This window comes from Anolis carolinensis, chromosome 6 (assembly GCF_035594765.1).
Source record: "Anolis carolinensis isolate JA03-04 chromosome 6, rAnoCar3.1.pri, whole genome shotgun sequence".
Lineage (NCBI taxonomy): Eukaryota > Metazoa > Chordata > Lepidosauria > Squamata > Dactyloidae > Anolis > Anolis carolinensis.
Window position 1 is genome coordinate 106,743,363 of NC_085846.1, and position 25,511 is coordinate 106,768,873.

Genomic DNA, 25,511 nt, shown 5'->3' on the forward strand with positions numbered 1-25,511 from the left:
CACCATCTCCCCAGCGGGGACTCGGGGCGGCTAACATGGGGCCATGCCCAAAGCAATACAATATAATAAAATATAAAACAGCATATCATAACATAATTAAAAGTAATACAATAGATAATAATAGACATCGCATCAAGAAATCAAGAAACAGTAAAACAAGAGCAGGCCGCATGAACACAAAGATAAAACCCGGAGTGAGAGGGACAGAGGGGTACTCCAATGTGGACAGGGACATATGAGAGTGGGGTAGTTTAGAGGATAGATGTTCGGGGGGGAGTAACACAGAAATATATAACAGAAGTTACTCACCGAAAGCACAGCGGAAGAGCCATGTTTTCAGGTCTTTCCTAAAACTTGTCTGAGGTTAGCCCAGCCTACCGGCTGTTAGGAATTGTGTGAGTTGAAGTCCAAAACACCTGGAGGGCCCAGTTGGCCAATGCCTGCTGTATACTCTCACCTTCTGGCTATGTTATATAGATACTTTTAAAAAATGAGTTGCTGGTAGGCACTGTGAGTTCTAGCCATCTTGAATTCCCATAGGGATAAAAATAATACAAGCTTTGTTGTTGTTTATTCGTTCAGTCGCTTCTGAATCTTTGTGACCTCATGGAACAGCCCACGCTAGAGCTCCCTGTCGGCCGTCACCACCCCCAGCTCCTTCAAGGTCAAGCCAGTCACTTCAAGGATACCATCCATCCATCTTGCTCTTGGTCGGCCCCTCATCCTTTTTCCTTCCATTTTTCCCAGCATCATGATCTTTTCCAAGCTTTCCTGTCTTCTCATGATGTGGCCATCTTGGTCTCCTATATCCTTCCCTCCAGTGAGCAGTAGGGCATTATTTCCTGGAGTATGGACTAGTTGGATCTTCTTGTGGTCCAAGGCACTCTCAGAATTTTCCTCCAACACCACAGTTCAAAAGCATACATCTTCCTTCGCTCAGCCTTCCTTATGGTCCAACTCTCAGATCCATAGTTACTACAGGGAATACCATTGCTTTAACTATGCAGACCTTCGTTGTCAATGTGATGTCTGTACTCTTCACTATTTTCTCAAGATTGGTCATTGCTCTCCTCCCAAGAAGTAAACGTATTCTGCTTTCCTGGCTGCAGTCTGTGTCTGCAGTCAACTTTGTGCCTAGAAATACGAAGATTGTCATTGCTTCCACGTTTTCTCCCTCTATTTGCCAGTTGCCATAATCTTGTTTTTTTTATGTTTAACTGCAGCCCAGCTTTTGCACTTTCTTCTTTCACCTTGGTTATAAGGCTCCTCCTCGCTTTCAGCCATCAAAGTGGTATCATCTTCATATCTAAGGTTGTTAATGTCTCTTCCAGCCATTTTAACTCCAGCCTTGGATTCATCAAGCCCCGCATGTCGCATGATGTGTTCTGCGTACAAGTTGAATAGGTAGGGTGAAAGTATGCAGCCCTGCCGTACTCCTTTCCCAATCTTGAACCAGTCTGTTGTTCAGTGATCTGTTCTGACTGTTGCTACTTGGTCGTTATACAGATTTCTCAGGAGACAGACAATGTGACTTGGTATCCCCATACCACCAAGAACTTGCCACAATTTATTGTGATCCACACAGTCAAAGGCTTTAGAATAGTCAATAAAGCAGAAGTAGATGTTTTTCTGAAACTCCCTGGCTTCCTCCATTATCCAGCGGATATTGGCAATTTGGTCTCTCGTTCCTCTGCCTTTTCTAAACCCAGCTTGTACATCTGGCAACTCTCACTCCATGTATTAATGGAGTCTACCTTGTAGGATTTTGAGCATTAGCTTACTGGCATGGGAAATAAGTGCCACTGTACAAAAGTTTGAGCATTGTTTAGCGTTTCCCTTTTTTGGTATGGGGATACAAATTGATTTTTTCCCAATCTGATGGACATTCTTATGTTTTCCATATTTGCTGGCATATGGCATGCATCAACTTGACTGCATCATCTTTCAAGATTTTAAACAGATCAGCTGGAATCCCATCATCTCCTGCTGCCTTGTTATTAGCAATGCTTCTTAAGGCCCATTCAACCTCACTTCTCAGGATGTCTGGTTCTACTTCACTCACCACAGCATCAAAGTTGTCCTCAATATTATCTTTCCTATACAGATCTTCTGTACAGTCTTTTGACCTCTTCAGCTTCTGTTAGGTCCTTGCCATCTGTTTTTGAGCATGCCTATTTTTGCCAATACGAAAAGCACCCCTGTCGGGGGTGCTTTGAATGAGACTTTCCTGCATCTTGCAGGGGGTTGGTCTGGATGGCCAGTGAGGTCTCTTCCAACTCTACGATTCTAAGGGTTGTTGTATGTTTTCCGGGCTGTATGGCCATGTTCTAGAAGTATTCTCTCCTGGCATTTCACCCACATCCATGGCAGGCATCCTCAGAGGTTGTGAGGTATGGAGAAACTAAGCAAGGAATGTTTATACATATCCGTGGAAAGTCCAGGGTGAGAAAAGAACTCTTTGTCAGTTGGAAGCCAGTGTGAACGTTGTAGTTAATCACCTTAATTAGCATTGAATAGCTTCATCTCCTGGCTTCCTGCCTGGGGACATCCTTTATTCAGAGTCATTAGCTGCCCTTGGTTCCCATGTCTGGTTTTCAGAGTCTTGCTTCTTATTTGCTGCTGCTCAGTTGTTTAGTCGTCTCCGACTCTTCGTGACCTCATGGACCAGTCCACGCCAGAGCTCCCTGTCGGCTGTCACCACCCCCAGTTCCTTCAAGGTCAAGCCAGTCACTTCAAGGATACCGTCCATCCATCTTGCCCTTGGTCGGCCTCTCTTCCTTTTTCCTTTCATTTTCCCCAGCATCGTGATCTTTTCCAAGCTTTCCTATCTCCTCATGATGTGGCCAAAATACTTCAGCTTTGCCTCTAATATCCTTCTTATTTACTGTTCTGATTTTTCAATTTTTTAATACTGGTAGCTAGATTTTGTTCATTTTCATGGTTTCCTCCTTTCTCTTGAAGTTGTCCACATGCTTGTGAATTTCAATGGCTTTTCTGTGTAGTCTGACATGATAGTTGTTGGAGTGAGTGGTCAAGCATTTCTGTGTTCTCAAATAATATCCTGTGTCCAGGTTGGTTCATCAGGTGCTCTGCTCTGGCTGATTTTTCTGGTTGAGTAAGTAAGTACAGTAGAGTCTCACTTATCCAACACTCGCTTACCCAACGTTCTGGATTATCCAACACATTTTTGTAGTCAATGTTTTCAATATATCGTGATATTTTGTTGCTAAATTCGTAAATACAGTAATTACTACATAGCATTACTGCATATTGAACTACTTTTTCTGTCAAATTTGTTGTATAACATGATGTTTTGGTGCTCAATTTGTAAAATCATAACCTAATTTGATGTTTAATAGGCTTTTCCGTAATCTCTCCTTATTATCCCAACATATTAACTTATCCGGAGCCCCGGTGGCGAAGTGCGTTAAAGCACTGAGCTGGAGACCGAAAGGTCCCAGGTTCAAACGCCGGTGCGGCTTGAGCGGCCGCTGTTAGCTCCAGCTCCTGCCAACCTAGCAGTTCGAAAACATGCCAATGTAAGTAGATCAACTTACCTATCCGAACGTATCTCCTCCTATGAGCCCATGAGAACTTTAAGATCGTCTGGGGAGGCCCTGCTCTCGGTCCCACCTGCCTCACAAGTGCGGCTGGTGGGAACGAGAGATAGGGCCTTCTCGGTGGTGGCTCCTCAGCTGTAGAACTCCCTCCCCAGTGACATCCGGCAGGCTCCATCCCTTCTGAGTTTTAGAAAAAAGGTGAAGACCTGGCTTCGCGAACAAGCGTTTAATGAATGAATTATGATGGCTTTAACTCGGTCCGGATTAAGGTTTATGTGCAAGGTTTATGTGGACGAATGGATTAAGTATTTTTATTGTACTGTTTTAAATGTATTTATTGGATTATTTTAAATTGATTGTTTTAATTGTTATGTTTTATTTTTGTACTGTATACCGGCACTGAATTTGCCAGATTGTGAGCCGCCCTGAGTCCCTTCGGGTGAGAAGGGCGGCATAGAAATGATGGAAATAAATAAATAAATAAATAGGTACCGCTCTGGCGGGAAGGTAACGACGTTCCATGCAGTCATGCCGGCCACATGACCTTGGAGGTGTCTACGGACAACGCCGGCTCTTCGACTTAGACATGGAGGCGAGCACCAACCCCCAGAGTCAGACATGACTGGACTTAACGTCAGGGGAAAACCTTTACCCTTTTACCTATTAACTTATCCAACGTTCTGCTGGCCCGTTTATGTTGGATAAGTGTGACTCTGCTGTATTAAGGGGTCGCGGCATTACCGTGTTTCCTCGAAAATAAGACAGTGTCTTATATTAATTTTTGCTCCCAAAAATGCGCTAGGTCTTATTTTCAGGGGATGTCTTATTTTTCCATGAAGAAGAATTCACATTTATTGTTGAACAAAAAAATGAACATATACTGTACAGTAGTTGTCATCACAAACTAGCATAACCAGACAAACTGTGAATCCTATCAAGAATTTCTTGTTACTACCAATGTACAACACTATGGTACGTACATTTACTGATCCTGCATGCTCTGGTGTTCTGTTCAATGGGCATGCTTCCAAACAAAAACTTCGCTAGGTCTTACTTTCGGGGGAGGCCTTATATTTAGCAATTCAGCAAAACCTCTACTAGGTCTTATTTTCTGGCGATGTCTTATTTTTGGTGAAACAGGGTAGGAAGTTTGAGAAGCCCTGCCCGCCTAGATAAAAATATTCCACAGTGGCTCTTTAAGAGGTACCAAAGGCCCGCTTGAAAACCCGCCCTACGGAAAGCGAGAGGAGGACAATCTTCCGCCTCCGCAAATTGGAACGCGCCGCTAGTAACCGGCAAGCCGCGCCTCCTGCGAGTCCCCTTCCCTGGCTCGCGCGTGAGGAGGAGTGACGTCACCCTCCGCGCGCGCCTCCCGACGCCGCCCAATCACGCGCGGGGGGGAGGGGGGAGGGGACCAAGAAAGGGAAGGAGGAAAAGGAGGCGGGGCGGGGCCCTCTAGGGCGCCATCCAATCCCTTCCGCGGACGGGGGCGGGACTTCCGCCCGGAGCCGGAAGCGGGGCTCGTGGGTCTCTTTCCCTCTCACTCCCTCATATGCGAGCGAATTGTTTCTACTCCTCCTCTTCCTCCTTCTCGTCCTCGTCTTCTGCTTCCTCCGCTTCTTCCTCTTCCTCCTCCTTCCCTTCCCTCTCGCCTCCTCCTTCTTCCTCCGTCGCTGCCGCCTCTCCTCACTCTCTCTCGCCCCTTTCCTGGGATTCGGAGGCGGCGGCGGCGGAGGAGGAGAGACAGAGAAGGAGAAGGCGTGTGTGCGAGACAGAGAGGGGCTCAAAGGGCGACGACGGAGCCGAGCACAGACGAGGGACTCCGCCTGGCCTTCCGAGGGAGACTCCGGGGCCTCGCTCGGCTGCGGGCTGACAGGTGAGCCACCTAGGCCTCGCTCGGCCGGCATCCAGGCCTGCTTCTTCGCCTCCGCTTCCGCCGACGCCATTTTCTCACCCGAGGCCTGGCAGGGTGGGGGGTTGGGGTGGGGGCGGGGCCGGCCTCTGCCGCGAATCGGTCCCGCTTTGGGCCTGCACTGCGTCGACCTCGAATTGAGACAGAGCGCGCGAAGGAGGAGGAGGCAGGAAATTCGGCAGATAATCGTAGCACTCAAACTACTACCAAACTCAGGCCCCTTCCTCACAGCTGAATTAAATAAAATCTCACATTTGGGTTCCTATCCATAGCTGTCTTCACTCAGGACCTCATCAGGCTAGAGCAGGCATGGGCAAACTTGGGCCCTCCGGGTGTTTTGGACTTCAACTCCCACAATTCCTAACAGCCGGTAGGCTGTTAGGAATTGTGGGAGTTGAAGTCCAAAACACCCGGAGGGTCCAAGTTTGCCCATGCCTGCTCTAGAGCTTGGATCCACTTTAAATCCACTTTAGGAGGGGGTCTTTAAACAGCTCAGCCAGACAGGTCCTGGGCCTCACCAAACTACAAACCCCAGAATTCTGCAGGAGTCAGAAACCGATTTTAAAGTGGATTAATGCTCTAGTGCCGGCTGAGCATTAATCCACCTACCGGCTGTTAGGAATTGTGGGAGTTGGAGTCCAAAACACCTGGAGGGCCCAAGTTTGCCCATGCCTGCTCTAGTGTGATGAGGCACTTGGTGTCAACTTTACTAGGGGTTTGGCAAATTTGAAAATATTTTTCTTTTTCCCTCTTGTGGTCCCAATGTACAGTCCTGTTTTATGGGCTTTGGCTGTGCTTTCCTGAAACTTGTTTAGTGCCTTCCAAGCTGACCCTGACTTATGGCGACGCTACAGTATGGTTTTTTTGTTCAGATTTATTCACAGGAGTTCCATCATTGCCTTTCCCTACAGCTGCTAGAGCAGTGGTTCTCAACCTTTCTAATGCTGTGACCCTTTAAATACAGTTCCTCATGTACTTCATAACTGTCATTTTACTACTATTATTAATCATAATGTAAATATCTGATATGCTGGAGGTATTTTCATTCACTGGACCAAATTTGACACAAATACCTGATACATCCAAATTTGAATACTGGTGGAGTTGAGGAATGATTTTGTCATTTGGGAGTTATAGGTGCTGGGATTTATAGTTAACCTACAATCAAAGAGGATTCTGAACTCCACCAATGATGGAATTGAACCAAACTTGGCACACAGAATCCCATGACCAACACAAAATACTGGAAGGGTTTGGAGTGCATTGGCCTTGAGTTTGGGAGTTGTAGTTCACCTCCATCTAGAGAGCACTGTGGATTCCAATCATTGGTTGATCTGGACCAAACTTGGCATGAATACTCAATATGCCCAAATGTGAACACTGATGGGGTTTGGGGAAAATTGACATTTGGGAGTTGTAGTTGCTGGGATTTATAGTTCACCTACAATCAAAGAGCATTTTGAACTTCACCAACGGTGGAATTGAACCAATATTTGCGCACAGAACCCCCTTGACCAACAGAAAATACTGGAGGGATTTGGTTCCTAAGATGATCAGAAATATGTGTTTTCTGATGGTCTATGGCGACCCCTCTGTAAACCTCATCACACCCCCCCCCCCCCCGGATCCCGACCCCCAGGTTGAGAAATGCTGTGCTAGAATGTTTGATTTGTCCAAAGTCATCCAGCAAGTTTCCAGGGCTGACTGGATTTGAACTCTCGTGTTCCAGGTTCCTAGGGTCCTTCCACATAGCCATCTAACCCAGAATATCAAGGCAGAAAATCCCACAACATCTGCTTTGAACTGGGTTATCTGAGTCAACACTGCCATATATTCCAGTTCAAAGCAGAAAATTAGTTATTTATTTACCATACTTGTATCCCGCCGTTCTCAACCCTGAAGGGGACTCTAGGCAGCCTTACAAAGCCAACAATTCGGTTGTCAGAAGCGAACCGAGGGTACAGTTGTAATGTATTTGAAAAGACAAACAAAGTTAAAAACTTGGCATACTAAATTCGGTGCCGCACATATACATAAATCATTAAAACTGACCAATTAAAACATAACATTAAAACAAGAATTAAAATCACATATTCCAGGGCCAGTCTGGGTCATCATTAAATTAACTTATAGTCTGTTATTGCATTGCTCCCATTATTGACGAAAAGACTGATCCCAAAGCCATTTTTTTTCCCTGAAGGCCAGGAAGGGGTGGGGGGGCTGATCTACTTTCACCGGGAAGGGAGTTCCATAGATGAGGGGCCACCACTGAGAAGGCCCTGTCTTTTGTTCCCCCAGTCGTGCTTGCAAGGGGGGGGTGGAACTACGAGCAGGGCCTCCCCTGATGATCTTAGCCTCTGAGGTGGATCATAGAGGGAGGTAATTTCAGACAGGTAAGCTGGACCGGAACCGTTTAGGGCTTTATAGGCTAAAGCCAGCACTTATTTGAATGTGGGATTTTATTCAGCTGTGTGGAAGGGGCCCCAGTCTAATTTTATTCATTCATTTATTTATTCATTTATTTATTTATTAGACTTGTATACCGCTACTCCCAATTTGGCTCGGAGCGGTTTACAGAAATAGATCAAAACAATACAATTAGCTTTAAAATAACAATAAGAACAGACATAGCCCCGAGTTTTGACCAAAAGCATCATGTTAATATAGTGATGCTACAATATCCATAGCATCTGTATAGGGTTATACGTACTATACACATATTCATAAGACTGGTCAGCATGCTCTGATTTAAACTGAATGAACAAATTACTCTGCAGCAAAATAATTGGAAATTTTACTTTTTTGGGTTACAGTTACCAGAATCCTGGACTCAGATAGCCCAGTTCAAAGCAGATATTTTGGGTTATCTGCCTTGATATTCTGGATATTCTGGATTATATGGCAGTGTGGGCCATAAATCTAAAACAGATACTAAGCTTGCACCTATGTACATTGATATTAAAGACAATGGCAAAATAGATTTCATAATACATAACCTAAAACTACAATATATAATAGCATAATATGTAACCTTTAAACTACAATATAATAACATAATTATGTTGCCTTAGAAATACAGTATCTCGCCAGAGTAGACTCAGTAAGGCCCCTTCCACACAGCTGTATAAAATCCACATTGAACTGGGTTATATGGCCCCAAAATAGGGTCCTTCAACACAGCCCTGTATCCCAGATTATCAAGGCAGAAAATCTCACATTATCTGCTTTGATCTGGAATATATAGTAGTGTGGACTCAGATAACCCAGTTCAAAGCAGATATTCTGTGATATAGGGCTGTGTGGAAGGGCCCCTAGTTCTTAGCAACATTAATAAGAAAGACAATTCAAAGTAAACATATTTCCACAGTCATATAACCCAGAATATCAAGGCAGAATAACCCACAATATCTGCTTTGAACTGGGTTATCTGAGGGCTCTTCCAGACAAGCCCTGTATCCCAGGACCTGATCCCAGGTTTTCTGCATTAAACTGGATTATATGAGTCCCCACTGCCAGATAATCTGGGCTAAACAGAAAGACAACACAAAATAAACAGATTTCTGTCATATATAACACCCAAACGACCATCTCTTTCAAAACTAAGTAAAACAGACACACTAAGTTAGCACCTACCTACGTTAATACCAGAGACAGGAGAAAAAAAGCAGATTTTCATGATACAGCACTGAAACTACTAAGTCTAAAGCAGATGCACTAAACTAGCACCTACATACATTAAAACACACCTAACTAAACAAACAACTGCTGAAACTAATCTACGAACCTCACATTCTTTGTCTGTTGATTTTGACCCCTTATTATTTTATTTCTTTAGGTAATACTGTGTAACCATACTTTGAAAAACATACCTCACATCCATAAATCTAAAGTTGAAATTTGCCCCCATCGTTGCTGTGAAAAGGAGATAAACAAGTCCCAATCTTCCTTGAAATTGGTCAAAGATCTCTCCTGGATCAGCGTTGTCAGTTTGTCCATCTCAGCATTTGGGTGCTTTTTTTCCCTTCTTTGGTGTCCACCTTCCCCGGACCTCAGGAGAGGAAGAACAATAATTGTTTATCCTTCAATCCTGAGCAAAAGTGATGAATTACACTCAATTCTGTGGTTGTTCCTCTGCAGATGCTTCGTTCTCTTTTCTGAGTACCATCCCTGCTTCCCAATTCTTTGACAACACACCCTTATTTAAAAACAGTTTAAGGGTTGGATGTAAACAATCATTCTGCTGTATTTCTACTCATCCTGACTGAAGTGTGGCAAAATGTTAGCTCTTCTTCACCTTTTCAGTGACTCCTTAACAAAGTTCAAGCTGATGGTTGTTGTTTGAACAACGCTCATGTAGTTTTTGTTGCAGGTTGCTTTAGCTTTGGTTCTATAGTTGTCTGCGTAAATACTCTTTAGTTCTGTATTGTGCCTGTTTGTCTGAAGTCCTGATGTGTCAAATCTCAGTGCTTTCCTTGCTGGGAGACACGGGCCCTTGGAGCCTTTGATTATAAACCTCAGAAATAAAAGATGGGATATCAGTGATTTAATGTTGGACTGGAAATGGAATCATGCATCATGTTGAAACTGATAATGTGTTTTGCCCTCAAGTTTTCTGTGCTATTTGTTTGGACATGGATAACTTTCATTGTTAAAATCTATGCTCTGTTCCTTTCTGATTCAGCACATCATCAACGTTACCTGTGCAACCATTTTACCTTGCTACAGATAAAGACAGTTGATATATAAGATACCTTAAAAAATTGAGCCATTCGATGTTGGCTTGAAAATGTTTCCTGTTGGCCTCTGCCATTCCATTCATGTTTCAGTTACTCAGTAATATCCATTTCAGTTTGCAACATATGAACATCTTGTGAAATCTCGTTTCTTTAGAAACATACTGAATAAGTTATTGTTGCTTATTTTATCTACATACTTCTTTTGAATGTAGGAGGGACTCTACCACTGTTTACTGAACAGGTTTTTTTCTTTTAGATTGTTGGTAGCTGTACCTTCTGTGTGTTTATTAAAATGTACTAATAGAGTAGCTTGTTAAAATCTTTATTAGTTAGTAGCTTACTTGTGCTCACAATACAGCATTAAGAATCACTCATGTCCTGGATTTGATCCAAAGAGAGCAAGTTAGATTACTTACTAATACATTTGTTTCAGGATTCAAAAGTAGTAAAACACCTGTGGTTTTTCCAGTTGTTGTGTTGACTTATTGCTTCTTTTCTGCCTACAAATAGAGCAGTTGATTTCAATGCTGATTGCTTCCTTAGGCCTGAGTTTCATTTGAAAACCAAAACCCACAGCAAACCTGAGAAAAAATTGGAATCTGCATAAGTCCCAATCGGTTTCTTAGCAGTTCCATTTTTACTGTTCACCTAAAGGTCAAATATATTATACCAAAATCTTTGAAAGAATCGTTAAAAGAAGAAACATTCTGACTGTTTTTATAGACCACTCTTTAAATTTGTGATTGATGTTCCATTTTCTCTGAGAATCCTTCCCAAGAAACTTTGAAATTATAGAAAATTTGATAATCAATGAAATATCTTTTTTAAAACCTCTGTAACTCAATATACACCATCAGATAACTGTTTATATATCCTACTAGTGAAAAATTAACTAGTAGTTATTCTATAGAATAAATAGAATCCTTTCATTTGTCTTTTTAGTTATAACTCACCTTTTCCGCAAAGTTAGGACACAAGGCAGATCTTTTCATTTTACCTCTGACTGATAATTGAAGTTATCTTAGGGCCCTTCCACAGAGCCATATATCCCATAATATCAAAGTAGGAAATCCCATAATATCTGTTTTGAACTGGATTATCTGAGTCCACACTCAGATAATGTGGGATTTTCTGCCTTGATATTCTGGGATATAGGCCTGTGTGGAAGGGCCCTGAGTCTAATGCTAGCTAAACATCTCCCTATGATTTGCTTTTATGTTAAAACAATTTTAGTACTTTATATATTTTTATGTGTTTAAAAGTTTAATACAGTGCATAACTAACCAACAATATCTAAGCAAGAGACATGTAGGAATGCTATATTCTAAACTATTTAGTACCATTTCATAAGTACCCCTTACGTTGTTTATTTTATGGTTTATGATATGATTTGTTTTATTATGTTTTGCTGGCATTGAACGTTTGCCAATTTTTTTGTTGTAAACCACCCTAAGTCACCTCGTGGAGATGGGGTGGGATTAAAAAGTAGTAGTAGTTGTTGTTGTTGTTATCATCATCATCATCATCATCATCATTAATGCTTACAGTTGAGTTACTTGCTTTTTCCATTCAGTCCTTGTATTTTAAGTTATAATACAAATTTGACATACTCAAATATGAGACATCCTAAAAGATAATCTGTGGCATAATAAATATTCCTTTTCCTTTTCTCACATGTATCTAGAAATAAATTCCAGGGTACAGAACTGTATGCTTTTAAAGTATTATTATGTAAGCTGCTCCAACACAATCCTTGTTTTGTAGGAGCAGACATGTTTTACTTTGAAGCAGCTATATCAGAGAACGTGCTATCTTCTATAGTAGATTACTATTTATTGTATCTACTAGTGCTACAGCCTGACTAAATTTTGATTGGTCCTGATGAAATCTGTAGTGATATCCTAACATCAGAATCCAATCGTGCTTGTTTTGATAAAAGTCTCATTTCACTGGAGTTTTTAAGTCAGCATGTTTACAGACAAGACAACTAATCTGTTTGGAAATCCACAATTATCTGTTGCCTCATGGTTCACTCTGGGAAAAGAGGAATTACAATAGAACTAGTATTTTGTCCATACTAAAAGTAAAAAAGAATGAATTATAAGTTAGATAGTATTGCCTTTCATTCTCTTTTATTCTAAGTGTACAATCCAATTACTATTAAGTTGTCTTTTCACATTGTAATTATGTAAAGAAAAATGCTGAGAATATGAATAATCCGAATGAGAATCACCATTATACATTAAATGAGTCTTAGACCTGAATCTAAGACATCATTCAAAGCCCACTTCTACTGTGTAATTCCTTTCTGTAGGCCACTTCAGCATCTCGTTTCCCATCTTTAAAAGTAAATAAAATGTGTTTGCCTTTACAAGTCACTGCAAGAAGCATATCAAGAGCAACAAAGCACATAGTACTTAAAGTTAGAAGTATTGGGTAAAAGCTATAAAACAGTGTTGAGTGTAAGTGCTTAAAGTGTTTAGTCACATTTCATTTTTTAAAGAATCCAGTTAATCATGTGATTCTATCTGCCACTGAAAATAAGATATTTAGCCTTTTAGATATTAAAAACAGAGACAAGTATGCTCACTATCAGCCTAAAAGGTTATATGGGAATAGATTGTATGTGGTTGAGACTAAGCTTGTTTTTGGTTTCTTGTTGTTTTAATGGTAAGTAGTAAACAACTAAACTTGAGATGATCTCGGATTTTACCAATGTAATCTTAACTGCTGTTCCCTTAGTAAGACATGTGAGGTTGTACGGATTGAAAGTAGTGATTTTAGTGCTATCAGATGTAATTGATATATCAGTGAAAAAGTGCTAGGAATGTCCAACATAGTCCTGCTGACTTCAAGATAGGACATTCCTCTACATTGAAGGGATACAAAAATAAAAGTCAAATAGAAAATCAAGAGGCTTATATCTCTTCCAAGATGCCTGAGTGCTACAAGGCAGAATAAGGCAGATTCAGCTAGAATGCATCTCAGAAGCTGAGAAAAGAAGTATGAAGGTGACTGAAGAATGTATATGTGACATGAAAGAAGTTAGAAGCGTGGGGAAGGAGGCTGTTTTCAGAAACAGGAAGAGAACTTGGTCAAACCATAGAATTCATTTATGTTATGTAGTGATTGCTGAAACTTGCATGACTTTAGGAAGAAGTTACCATAGATAAATTCATGGAGATAGCACGTCAAAGGCTACTAACTTGATTGGTTGTGCATCACTTCCACTGTCAGTGGTAGTATGTGTTTGTTCTATTAAGTGATAGGGAATGTAAAAAGGCTTGTGTACCTACTTTACATGACAGGAAGGTCGGCAGTTTGAATCTGCTGGATGGGTTGAGCTCCCATTGTTAGCCCCAGCTTCTGCCAACCTAGTAGTTTGAAACATGATGCGAGTAGATCAGTAGGTACTGCTTCAGCTGGAAGGTAATTGCGCTCCCTGTAGTCATGCCGGCCACATGACCTAGGAGGCGTGTACAGACAATGCCAACTCTTTGGCTTAGAAATGGAGATGAGCACCCCCCCCCCAGAGCTCAACTAGACTTAATTTCAAGGGGGAACGTTTACCTTTATGTACTAGGTAAACAGAATGTTGGAACAGATAGGCCTTTAGTTTCACACATGGTTCTTTTTATATGTACTGAAAGTTAAGAACAGTGGACCTGACTTTGCACTGTGTGAAAATCTCTGTACTTCCTTGTATTTTTTCTATGGTTGAAAGGTGGCATTTTTTACAATTATTTCTTGCGTTACTTTTGTCCTGGGAAAAATACTTGCCTGAAAAGTATGCATTGAGATAGAAATTACTTGTGATTCTCAGTTGATTTTAAACTAATAGGCTGAAAAAAGTATTTTGATGTTTGCAATAATTGTTCATTTGCTACTATGGGTGAGCAGTTTATTTGAAACCATGAGGAGGATACTGATTATATCCAATAATATTTTATAGAATTAATTTAAGGTTATTGCAACCGTCGAAGGTTGCTTGTTAATCTTACTGAACATAGCTAGTATTTTTTTTAAAGTGATGTATGGCAGATAATCTATTAATGAATAATTAATAGATTAATTTTTGTAAGCTGCCCTGAGTCCCCTTGGGTGAGAAGGGTGGGGTATAAATGTTTTAAATAAATAATAAACTAAATAATTCCTAGTCCACTGCTGCTTCAACCATTAATGGTTTTTAATGAAATCCTTCCTTCAATTACAGAAATTTATGTCTTCAAAATGTAATTTGGGATAAGTGGGTAATGCCCATTGGATATTTTCTACTTCAGGCAATGACATTATCTGTAGACATTTCCTGTACTGTTACCTTAAAGTGGGCAATAGCAATTCTAACAGTTCAGGGACCATGCTGACTAAGGCAGTATAAGGGTATTGTTTGCCTAGACTCTGAAAAAGAACCTAAATACGGCTGTAAACAAGTGGAATAATGGGATGCCTGTAGCTTGTGTGGGGAGGGAGTGCCATGTACAGAAGGGGGGTGGCCATTCACAGACCTCTTTTTCTGGCACTGGCAAAAATAAATCCAACTGAAATCAAAATTCAAATCCGAAAACAAATAGGCAACATGATAGGACTTGAAAATACCATTGTGGTCCCAAAAGCTCCTTAGGTTCTCACAAACTGTTTGTATTAATGCAGTGGGATCAGCTGACTCTTGTGACATGTTAGAAATATATTTGAAAGCTTATCATGTTGTATGGTGCAATTGATCGCTATGTTTCCCTGAGCACATTGAAATGTGTTGTTCTTTGGATCCTTAGCGAATTTGTTAGTTCTTCTTAAAGAACAGCACTTTAGCTCTTTAAAATTGTTACAGCATCATCCTTTGTAAACTTCTTTCATATACTGTGTGCCTAAAAGTCATTTCTGAGATGTAGTAATCCTAAAGTGAGGGTTTTGGCTTTTTTGTAAGGTTTGTTCAGAGGGGCATGCCTTTTCCTTTCCTTGAGACTAAGAAAATGTAACTTGCCCAGGGTCAGCCAGTGTGTTTCCATGACTGAGCGGGGGGATTCAATTCTTTTCCAAATTTATAATCAAAAACTCAGACCACTACACCAAACTAGTTCTTGCTGATTTGTTGTAGGGTCCATTTATTTGTCTTTTCTGCCAGTAAGTGGTACATAAAACTTTATTTGCAGCATATTATTTTACAGTATATCCAGATTCCCAGTGGCCTAGATTTATGAAAGGGAAATCTAATGAAGAAGCATGCCAACACTTCATGGATAATAATGTGTAATTTGCTCCTGTTCCAAACTCTGTTGACACACCAAGATGGAATCCAGAATAATAAAAAAAATGGGAAAAGTAGGTTGCAGAGAGTGGCATAAGAATCTTTGGCACTTACATGCTTTTATAATTACGTGTTTGTACAGAATGGTCAAGTATATATAGATCACAATACATTGTAGGCAGGCAAATATGCTGAAGTTCTACTTTGGCATGCACGACATAGCAAGCACCATCAATGTATATGACATATGAATAGTAATTAAGAGAAGTAAGCTAACAACCAGAAATACTTCATAGAGGAAGCTGACTCTAAGCATTAGGTTTCCAAGATACATGCATTTTGATAGGCTATAGGTGCAGCCCTAACTGAAACTTAGTGTAAATTTTGACAAAATGTTTATCAAACATTTGACATATGGAAACATTGTTTTCTATTGTTATTTTTAGGGGGAAGGTCTGCATGGAAACATCTACAGTAGTTGTAACAAATATTGTGCAGCTAAATTTTAATGTTTAAATTTCAGTTTGTTTTACTAATTTTCCTTTTGTATGTTCTAGTTAAATTAACACAAACTTCAAAAGCTTAGATTTGTTACTCAAAAATGTAAGCTTCATAGATTTAATGTGTTGTTGAAGATTTTCATGGCTGGGATCACAGGGTTGTTGTATGTTTTCCGGACTGTATGGCCATGTTCCAGAAGTATTCTCTCCTGATGTTTCACCCACATCTATGGCAGGCATCCTCAGAGGTTGTGAGGTATTTCACAACCTCTGAGGATGCCTGCCATAGATGTGGGCAAAACATCAGGAGAGAATACTTCTGGAACATGGCCATACAGTCCGGAAAACATACAACAACTCTTCATAGATTTAGTAGATAAATCTGACCATGGATAGCTACAATTTGAATTCAGAATTGTGATATTTTGGCTTTTTAAGAAACTAAACATTAGATCTTTCCAGACTTTGAAATGTATGTTTTCAGAACTGAAAGCCTGTGAAATTGTTTGACTGGGCCATGCTTTGCTGTAGTACAATATTGTGCAGCCTAATAGATATACTGATCTGGACATATTAAGTGCCATTTTTGGAGAAACTTTGAGAACAGTCTTAGTGCCTTATTTGTGAAGGCTGGTAGTCTTTTCAAGCATTGTTTAGTAAAATTATGCAGTGCATATAAATCTGGTTCAATGTCTAGAACACTTTCCTGATCTGTTGCCTCTCCTTACTTCTTATTACATTACCCTTTGACTCTCCAAAATCCGTTGCCTTTTTTGAGCCACAAGTCTGTTTTTTTCCATTATTTTTCATAATTTCTTGCAAAATGGTTTAGAAAAAACATTCATTGTTTGCGTAAAATCTTACATGAAGATTATTGGTGAAATAAGCCAATATCACATTCATGTGAAACATCTTTGCTCTCCCCTCTTTTGTTTTGATTGAAAAAGGTTGTTCTAGGAATTTCTGGAACCTGTCATTCTAGATTCTTAATAACTAGTTGAGTGTGTAATCGAAAGAAGTCATTGTGTCATAAGATGAGTAGTGTCACTGCTATGCCTCATTGATGTTCTACTAAATTTAGTATCAGTATAAAAGACAGAGTTTTTCTTTAAATGATGTACATAAAGATGAGACCTTCAAGGTTCAGAGGACCTCTTTCGCCTCTCACAATTCCTAGTATTCTGTGGATAAACAACACACCTTGCTAAGGAAGCCTTTTGTTAGCATGGACACAGATTGTGTAGCTCCATAGTGGGGATTAGCAACCACCTTGTGCCCAGGGACTGTGCTTGACTCTTGCTGCCAGTGGGACAGTCATATATCCTCCATGCCCCCATTAAAATGCATATAGGTATACCTCAGTTAACTAAGTAGATGTGTTCCTGGGACACTTCTTTAACGGAAACTTTGGTATCATAGACACAAATAACATGGAAATAAGTGAAATAGGTTCCTACATCCAGAAAAAGAAGAGCAGCCTGAATATGTTTCACCAAACTGTTTAATTGGTACTAAAGGTAAGCACATATATTATGAAACAGCAAGGTCAAAAACCTTGCATGATATTTTAAATCTTTGAAAGGCTGCTTCTTCCAAAATGCATCCAGGGAAGTGTATGCTTTTCTGATTTTTAGTCTTACAATGCCCACACTTACAGATCTTATAGTAGCCATACTTACAGATCTGTGCTTTTTAACATTCAGGAACTGGAGCCCCCGGTGGCCAAGGGGATAAAAGCCTCGTAACTTGAAGGTTGGGTTGCTGACCTGAAAGCTGCCAGGTTCAAATCCCACCCGGGGAGAGTGCGGATGAGCTCCCTCTATCAGCTCCATGCGGGGACATGAGAGAAGCCTCCCACAAGGATGGTAAAACATCAAAACATCCGGGCGTCCTCTGGGCAACGTCCTTGCAGACGGCCAATTCTCTCACTCCAGAAGCAACTCCGGTTGCTCCTGACACACAAAAAAAACCAAAAAACATTCAGGAACAGGTGGGGTGGGAGAGCTACTAAGCTTTCCCTTTTTTCTCTGTTTTTCTTTTCTCACATACCCATAAAAGGTTTAAAAAGGGATTTGCCATTTATCTTGCCCACTGTAAGCAAGCCTATGGATGAAGCTGGGTCAGCTGGAGTGGAATTGTGCTCTTTAAGCATACAGGTGTTACTGCATTGTTTAACAGATTTTTGTTTGTGTCAGGAGCGACTTGAGAAGCTGCAAGTTGCTTCTGGTGTGAGAAAATTGGCCATCTGCAAGGACATTGCCCAGGGGACACCCAGATGTTTTGATGTTTTACCATTCTTGTTTGAGGCTTCTCTTATGTCCCCGTATGGGGAGCTGTTTCACAGATAGTAAAGGTCTGTTTCCCCAACTGTCCTTTAGTAGCCTCCCAATGCTGATGATTCTTTTAAACATTTTAGTTAGATGGAAGACAAGAAAGCTGAGAAAAATTAAAAGACTTTGTTAAGTGAAGTATGCTTATAATATAAAAAGGCAATTTAATTCAAAGTACAGTTTGTGGCTGTCATCTCATCCAGACTATTGACTACATAGAAACTGTGTAACATTTAAATAAATGTTCTTCTGGTCTGAATTCAAGGAGTACTTCCTATCATTTTACAGCTCTATAGTTTGGGACTTTAATATCCGAAGGAGTGACTCTCATCATGTACACCTTTCTCAGGATTGAGGTTTGCTCTTTTGTGGTGTGAGAATCTAGGAAAGCACCTTCTCTGTTGTTCTATACTGATTTCATAATATCCTCCATTTGAAAACCCCATTGGGGACAACATGGGCTTCATTTCAGCACGAAGTTATAATATGGCCTTTTATTACAACCCAGTGGGGTATCTAATGATGTCATCCAACTAACATATTTACATGGTTTTAACTTTATTGTAATGTTTTGTGCAGCTGAATATGTTGCAAGAGTCCTATACAACTGATTTTTCTACATGTTTGCATTTTAGCATTTCTGCATGTAGGTAAAAATATCTCAAATTCTTAGACCCTTTTATTACTATTTTTTGCTCCTTTTTGTTCTTGTAATTCTTGGGGCTTTGGCAATGTTTTGCAATGCATGTTTATTGAAAAGTGAATTCTGCTCTGATTGAAAAAGCTTACTGCATACTTGCTAGTCATAGGTTAGGTTTGAAGCTTTAAGATTGGACAGCAGATATGTTAGAAATTATATTTAAATCCAGCCATGTGTTTATATCAGGCTACTAACACTTTTTGTGGGATAGTTACTCTTGTGAAATTATTTTCTATATTAATTGTTACATTACTATTCTATATGGTGCTGGGTACAGCTAAACCAATATGTAGATGTGAAGTAGATGGTGTGATATAATATTCATAGACAAGACCATGTTTAGAGAAGCATAGTAGTAGGAGAGGACAACTCTGACATGCAATTACTTTAGAAGAGGTATTTTACAGCAAGTGCAGTTTCAGTTGCATATACACACATCTGTGGATAGTTTCAGATGTAGTAATGCTACACAGCCAATATATATTTTTTTCTGTGTCAGGAGCAACTTGAGAAACTACAAGGACGTTGCCAATGGGATGCCCGGATGTTTTGATGTTTTACTATCTTTTGATCGGCTTCTCTCATGTCCCCGCATGGGAAGCTGGAGCTGACATATGGGAGCTCACCCTGCTCCCCGGATTCAAACTCCCAACTTTTCAGTCAGCAGTCCTGCTGGCACAAGGGTTTAACCCATTGCGCCACCAGGAGCTTCTTTTTTATGTTTAGCCATTGGTTCAATTTTTCTGAGTTGTGTTGAATTTGCTGCTCCTGCATATGTAATGTTGATGCATTATTTGTACAAGGTTGTTGTACAAATAATATTTTTATGCTCTCCAAGTGTGTTTTGACTATTTCATCTGAGATTCTGGGAATTGTAGCCTGACCCATCTGAAAGATACCAAGATTGCAGAGTTTGTTCTAGGCTAAAATGTCCAGAATAGGTTAGCCTACATAATGTGCTTATAAGCAAGCAGGGATCAGCAATAAAGGGATGAAGATAGCACAGGGCAGAAAAAGTTGTGCACACTTCCATACTGACGTTTTCCTTCTGTGATGAGATTGCATTGTCAGCTTAGAATGGTAGTGATCTAGGCACCTTGCCAGAACATAGGTGATAAACACTGTTATACTGAAGATAAATTTTGATGTGTCACACAAACATTAACTAGCTACAGCAGTGGGTTTGCTACAAATAGTTGGTAGTCATTATGTAGTAAAATTTAAGGCTGAGGCCAGTTGAAAATTAGACTTTTTAATACTCACCTGTGAATAGATTATCATTATTAACTTTTGTTTTATACATCTGTCATCTTTTTCCTCAGAACAGCTTACAACTTTAAAACAAATATATCTTTTTTTAAAAGCTGATAGTTTTTTAGCTGCATTGACATTGAGAGGTTATTGAAAGTAGACTGGAGACACATGGGCATTTGTGTTAGATTGTAATGATATGTCTATGCAAGAAGAGATCAGAAAGAACATGGGCCTACAGTAGTTGTATATGCCCACCCACATCAGGAAAGGTAAACAGCAGCTGCTTCTAGAATTCCTTACAGTGTATGCAAAACAGAGGATGGACTAGGACATCTGGAATCCTGCTAAACATATTTATGGATAGCAGTGTTGGCCATACAGCAAAATTAAACAAAATCCACAAAAGCACAGTTTATTTGTTGGCCAACCAAAATGCACAAAACACATCATGCAAGCTTTTGAAGCTCAACTGGCTTCAATAGGTAATATCATGCAGAAAAAGGAAAGTGACAGTGTTGCATTCACAAGCATACATTTTGTATCAGATGTGTGTTGTTCAGTTGGTCTGAAGGGATCTTAATGGCTATGTGAGGACAATGATAAAGGGTAGTGACATTTAAACTCCATTAGCAGTAATAAAGTTGCTCCTCATGAGATACAGGGTCTCTCTGACTTGTCTGAAGCCAGAGGCCCCTTTCTTAGGTCAAGAACATTGCATTTATCCAGAAGTCTCTGTACTGCTGCACTTATAATCTGAAAGAAAATCTTTGTTGGAGGTAGAAACCTCAAAGTGCTGTTGTAGTCCTTACTTCCCTCTTGTTTAGGTTCCCCTGAATCCAGGAAAAATATTCAGAGGTAACCATGTTGGCCATACAGCAATAGACTCCCACCGTAAATTGAACTGAAATGTTTGAATAAGATCTACAGTGGGCACTTTTTGGTATAGCTGTTTTATCCAGAGTGAAATTAGAATACTTATTTCTAAGTAGGTGGTATCTTTATTCATGCTTTTTGTATTTTTATTTCTTTTTCACATCAAGTAAAATGGTAGTACAAATTTATTTTAGATACAGGAGATGGTACTAATGAGAACTTCTCAGAAACGGGCTTTAATATTTTTGTATGTGACTTTGATCAAAGTAAAGGATTTTGAATCACTAATACTAGATTTCATGTTCTATCATATTTCCGTGTAGTTTTTGAAGAAACTTATTCCTAATGACTATTTTAAAAATCTAAATGCCCTGGTGAATCACCAATTCTAAATTTTCCAAAAACTGCTAGATTATTTATAAAAGCTTTGGGTATTTGCACTTCAGTAAATAGACATGCAGTTATATATTTGAAGCTATGGCTTGAGAGAGCTGAGTAGAGCGAAGCTAAATATGTATTGATCTGAACAGGGCCTGAAACATTTGTCTTAACATAAAATGTAAAACTCTTCTCCATTGATGATATGTCTAGGAAATGGCATTATATGAGATTGTGATGCTTGCTGTGAGTGTGTATCTTGTTGTCCTGAAGCATTTGGTGTTCTTAAAAACAGATTCCATTGAAGTTGATTCCATCTGAGCTCAACACAGGAAAAATTGACATTCTTTCTTTAAAAATTAAGAAAAGGCTCATCTGAACACAGTACTAGAGAAAAGGTATTAGGGACAGCTTCCTTTTTTGGAACCAGCAAGAAAATTGGTTATAGCATCTATTTCAGGTTGACTTCTCCTTAAATGACCCACCCCACTCCATCCACCCACCAACCCCACTTTTTAACATTTCCTTTAAGATTATTCAGGTTTTCCTTTTAATGAGGATATCTACTTGACCATTGTAAAACAACTCTTGGAAACTAACTTGTTCTTCACAGAAGCAAAAATGTCATTACATGCATTTCCTATATGCTGTACTAATAGATTTCTTCAGCATTTGTAATGGCATATTGTGCATTTGTGTGTTTTCCAGTACCTGTTGGTTTATGGTGACCCCATGAATTTCACAGCATTTTGTTAGGCAAGGATTACTCAAGAAGTGGTTTTTCCAGTTCCTCCCTCTGAAATGCAGCCTAGAACACCAAATAGAAATAAGAATTTACTTTTTTTGTTAAACTTCTCAAAAATGATTCTAAATCTGCAGTTTGTACACATCTAACACAGTTTTATAATCCTTCAATGAGATATTGTTAGCTCAGGTTCAGGTCCTCAAATGGCTCTGTGTAATTATAAAATATAATGCAGTTGCTTTTACAAAGAATTAACTATCCATTTGTGAGGTATGATGGGAGGAGTAATATGTCAGCATCTGGAGAGCTGAAAACTCCCTGGCTGTGTAATTGGAGGAAGGTTCAGTGTCAACTGCTGCTTCATAGATTACTCTAAAATCCATAGGGCTCTCCTTCGGTGACTATGATATAGTCTGTCCTTATTTGTAGTGAGTAGGCAGGCCTTATCTAATAATCAACCTACTATCTTATTTCACACTTGCCAAAGAAAAAAGGAGGGTTCTTCCATAGTCTCTGGGAAGGTTCATTGCTGTACACATCTACTGTAACTACCCATTTCAAATATAGTTTTAAAGATAGTTGAGACACTCCCAAAGTTGTTTAAGATGAAATTCACTAAGATTATAATTTGTGTTTAAATTTGCTCTTGATAATGTCTTTTTGAAGAAATTGAAACAAAATGTGAAATGATTTAATTTCTAACATTCAGAGAACATAGTGGGTGAACACATGTAACTGTAATTATTTAAAACTACGTAAATCATATTAGTTTTACATAGGTTTTGGTGGTCTCACTTTATGATGCAGCAAATGATTGGAGCTAGTGAATTGTTAATATGTGTTTTGTTTTGTTTTGAAAAAGAAGTCTTCTAAACCTGCTTCTTGAACTTTGAGCTAGGGCGATCAGCCAGATGTCCATGTCTGTTGCTATGCTCCTCGAATGCTAAGTTGTCTTTGGCAGAACCACAAAAAAGCTTTTGGATTGTTCAGCTTTGTCATAGCTAGCTTTGTTGTCCAAAGTGCTTTTGCAGTGCTCAAATAAAAATACTCATACTAATGTGTTGTAAACTTGACTCTATTTTTTTTTAATGTCACCTAGGTATATTTGAAGTTTATTTGTAGCATCCTTTCAGCCTACTTTGCATAATCAAAAGGGTTATTTTAATTAAATGCAGCCATTATTGTGCTCCAGAAGATGTTGCAAATCTTTATAATAAAATCTCTTTAACTATCATATCTGTTAGCTGTGTAATGGATATGTGATCTCTGCAGTTAGAACTCTTTAACTATAGAGACTTGCAATAGTTTCATAAGCACAGTTCCCGTAATCATAATACTGACTGCAACTTCAGTAATGTGTTTTGAAAGAGGCTTTAGGCAGACAAATGAGTTTTTCCTACTTTGTCTCAAAGAGAAGAATGATCTGGGCCAAGGATGAACTAGAACTGGGTGCTCAGCCAGATCACCAGAAACAACTAATGTTCCTGCCAAGGCTGAGCATGGAATACTCAGTGCCAGTGACTGGCGTCCATCTATTATGTGACACTGCTCTTTGGAGTTATATGACCATTAGTAGTTTAACATCTGTCTGAACCTCAGTTGAGGTAGAGAAAATAATTGTAATATCAGAGTTCCTACAACATTTTTGAAGCTTTAAGTGGTAATTCTTAAGCTATATATTATCAAACATGAGCATGCCATGAGATTTTTAAAATGTGTTTTGTAATTCAGGACCAGGAAGCTTGTGACCTATGAGATGTTTTGGATTGCAACTCCTATTGGGTCAAAGTAGTTTAGCTAAGAGAAATAATGGAAGTTGCAGTGCAACAAAAGGTAGATAGTCAAACATTCCCCATCCATGCTGTGAACATGGAATACTCAACTACAGGGAAGCAGCCTCTTTAATGTCTCCATTTACTGAAGTAGCCATATGTCTTTCTTATAAGATTGTCCGTGGATAATTGTTCCGTACCTCTCCATTGGGTGAAAATGGATTATTTAGTGATTATTTAGGTCTTATTTTCTGGGGATGTCTTATTTTAGGGGAAACAGGGTACATTTGCTCCTTATTTCATAATCTGTAAAAGTGAAAGTAAATCTTTGAGGGTTGGTAAATGAAGTGTGTTTCCCATTTCAAATTTAGAGAAAATATGACTCGGGAATTAGATGTTTGGAATAGAATGACATTTAGTTTCAAGGTATGGTCTGGAAACTCCCAGCCACTATCTCTCTGGGAGAATGTAGTCCGAATTGTAAATCCTCAGGTCTCCATTTCAGATGTCAGTTTATTAGTAGCTGCATTCCCCCAATTTACTAGGTGGATATAACACCTTCAACAGTTCAGTTCTTTCTAATGAAAAAACTCTGCTCTTAGCAGGGCCGGCCCCACCATAAAGGCCAGTGACGCCGCCGCCTCGGGCGCAGGTCCCGGGGGCGCCGTCAGGCTGGGAGGGAGGCGGGGCACCGCTCTGACGGTGCCCCGCCGCCCGACCAGTGCGCCCTGGCCTTGTGGCTCCCTCTTTCGCCCTCTTCCCTCCCCGGGCGGCGAAGCCTGGTTCCTTCGCCGCCCGGGGAGGGGAGGAGGAGATCGCTCCTTCCCTCCCCGGGCGGCGAAGCCTGGTTCCTTCGCCGCCGGGGAGGGGAGGAGGAGATCGCTCCTTCCCTCCCCGGGCGGCGAAGCCTGGTTCCTTCGCCGCCCGCGGAGGGGAGGAGGAGATCGCTCCTTCCCTCCCCGGGCGGCGAAGCCTGGTTCCTTCGCCGCCCGGGGAGGGGAGGAGGAGATCGCTCCTTCCCTCCCCGGGCGGCGAAGCCTGGTTCCTTCGCCGCCGGGGAGGGGAGGAGGAGATCGCTCCTTCCCTCCCCGGGCGGCGAAGCCTGGTTCCTTCGCCGCCCGCGGAGGGGAGGAGGAGATCGCTCCTTCCCTCCCCGGGCGGCGAAGCCTGGTTCCTTCGCCGCCCGGGGAGGGGAGGAGGAGATCGCTCCTTCCCTCCCCGGGCGGCGAAGCCTGGTTCCTTCGCCGCCCGCGGAGGGGAGGAGGAGATCGCTCCTTCCCTCCCCGGGCGGCGAAGCCTGGTTCCTTCGCCGCCCGCGGAGGGGAGGAGGAGATCGCTCCTTCCCTCCCCGGGCGGCGAAGCCTGGTTCCTTCGCCGCCCGCGGAGGGGAGGAGGAGATCGCTCCTTCCCTCCCCGGGCGGCGAAGCCTGGTTCCTTCGCCGCCCGCGGAGGGGAGGAGGAGATCGCTCCTTCCCTCCCCGGGCGGCGAAGCCTGGTTCCTTCGCC

The 25,511-nt window shown here is 40.8% G+C and overlaps 1 protein-coding gene across 1 annotated transcript in view; it reads left to right on the forward strand.

Moving 5' to 3' along the window:
* The first annotated feature begins 5,296 nt into the window (after positions 1–5,296).
* Positions 5,297–25,511, forward strand: part of larp4b (La ribonucleoprotein 4B) — an 81,023-nt gene continuing 60,808 nt past the window's right edge. Inside the window, exon 1 of the mRNA XM_062958194.1 lies at positions 5,297–5,436. The gene's annotated coding sequence lies outside the window, so the exon portion shown is untranslated. The remainder of the gene's footprint in view (positions 5,437–25,511) is intronic.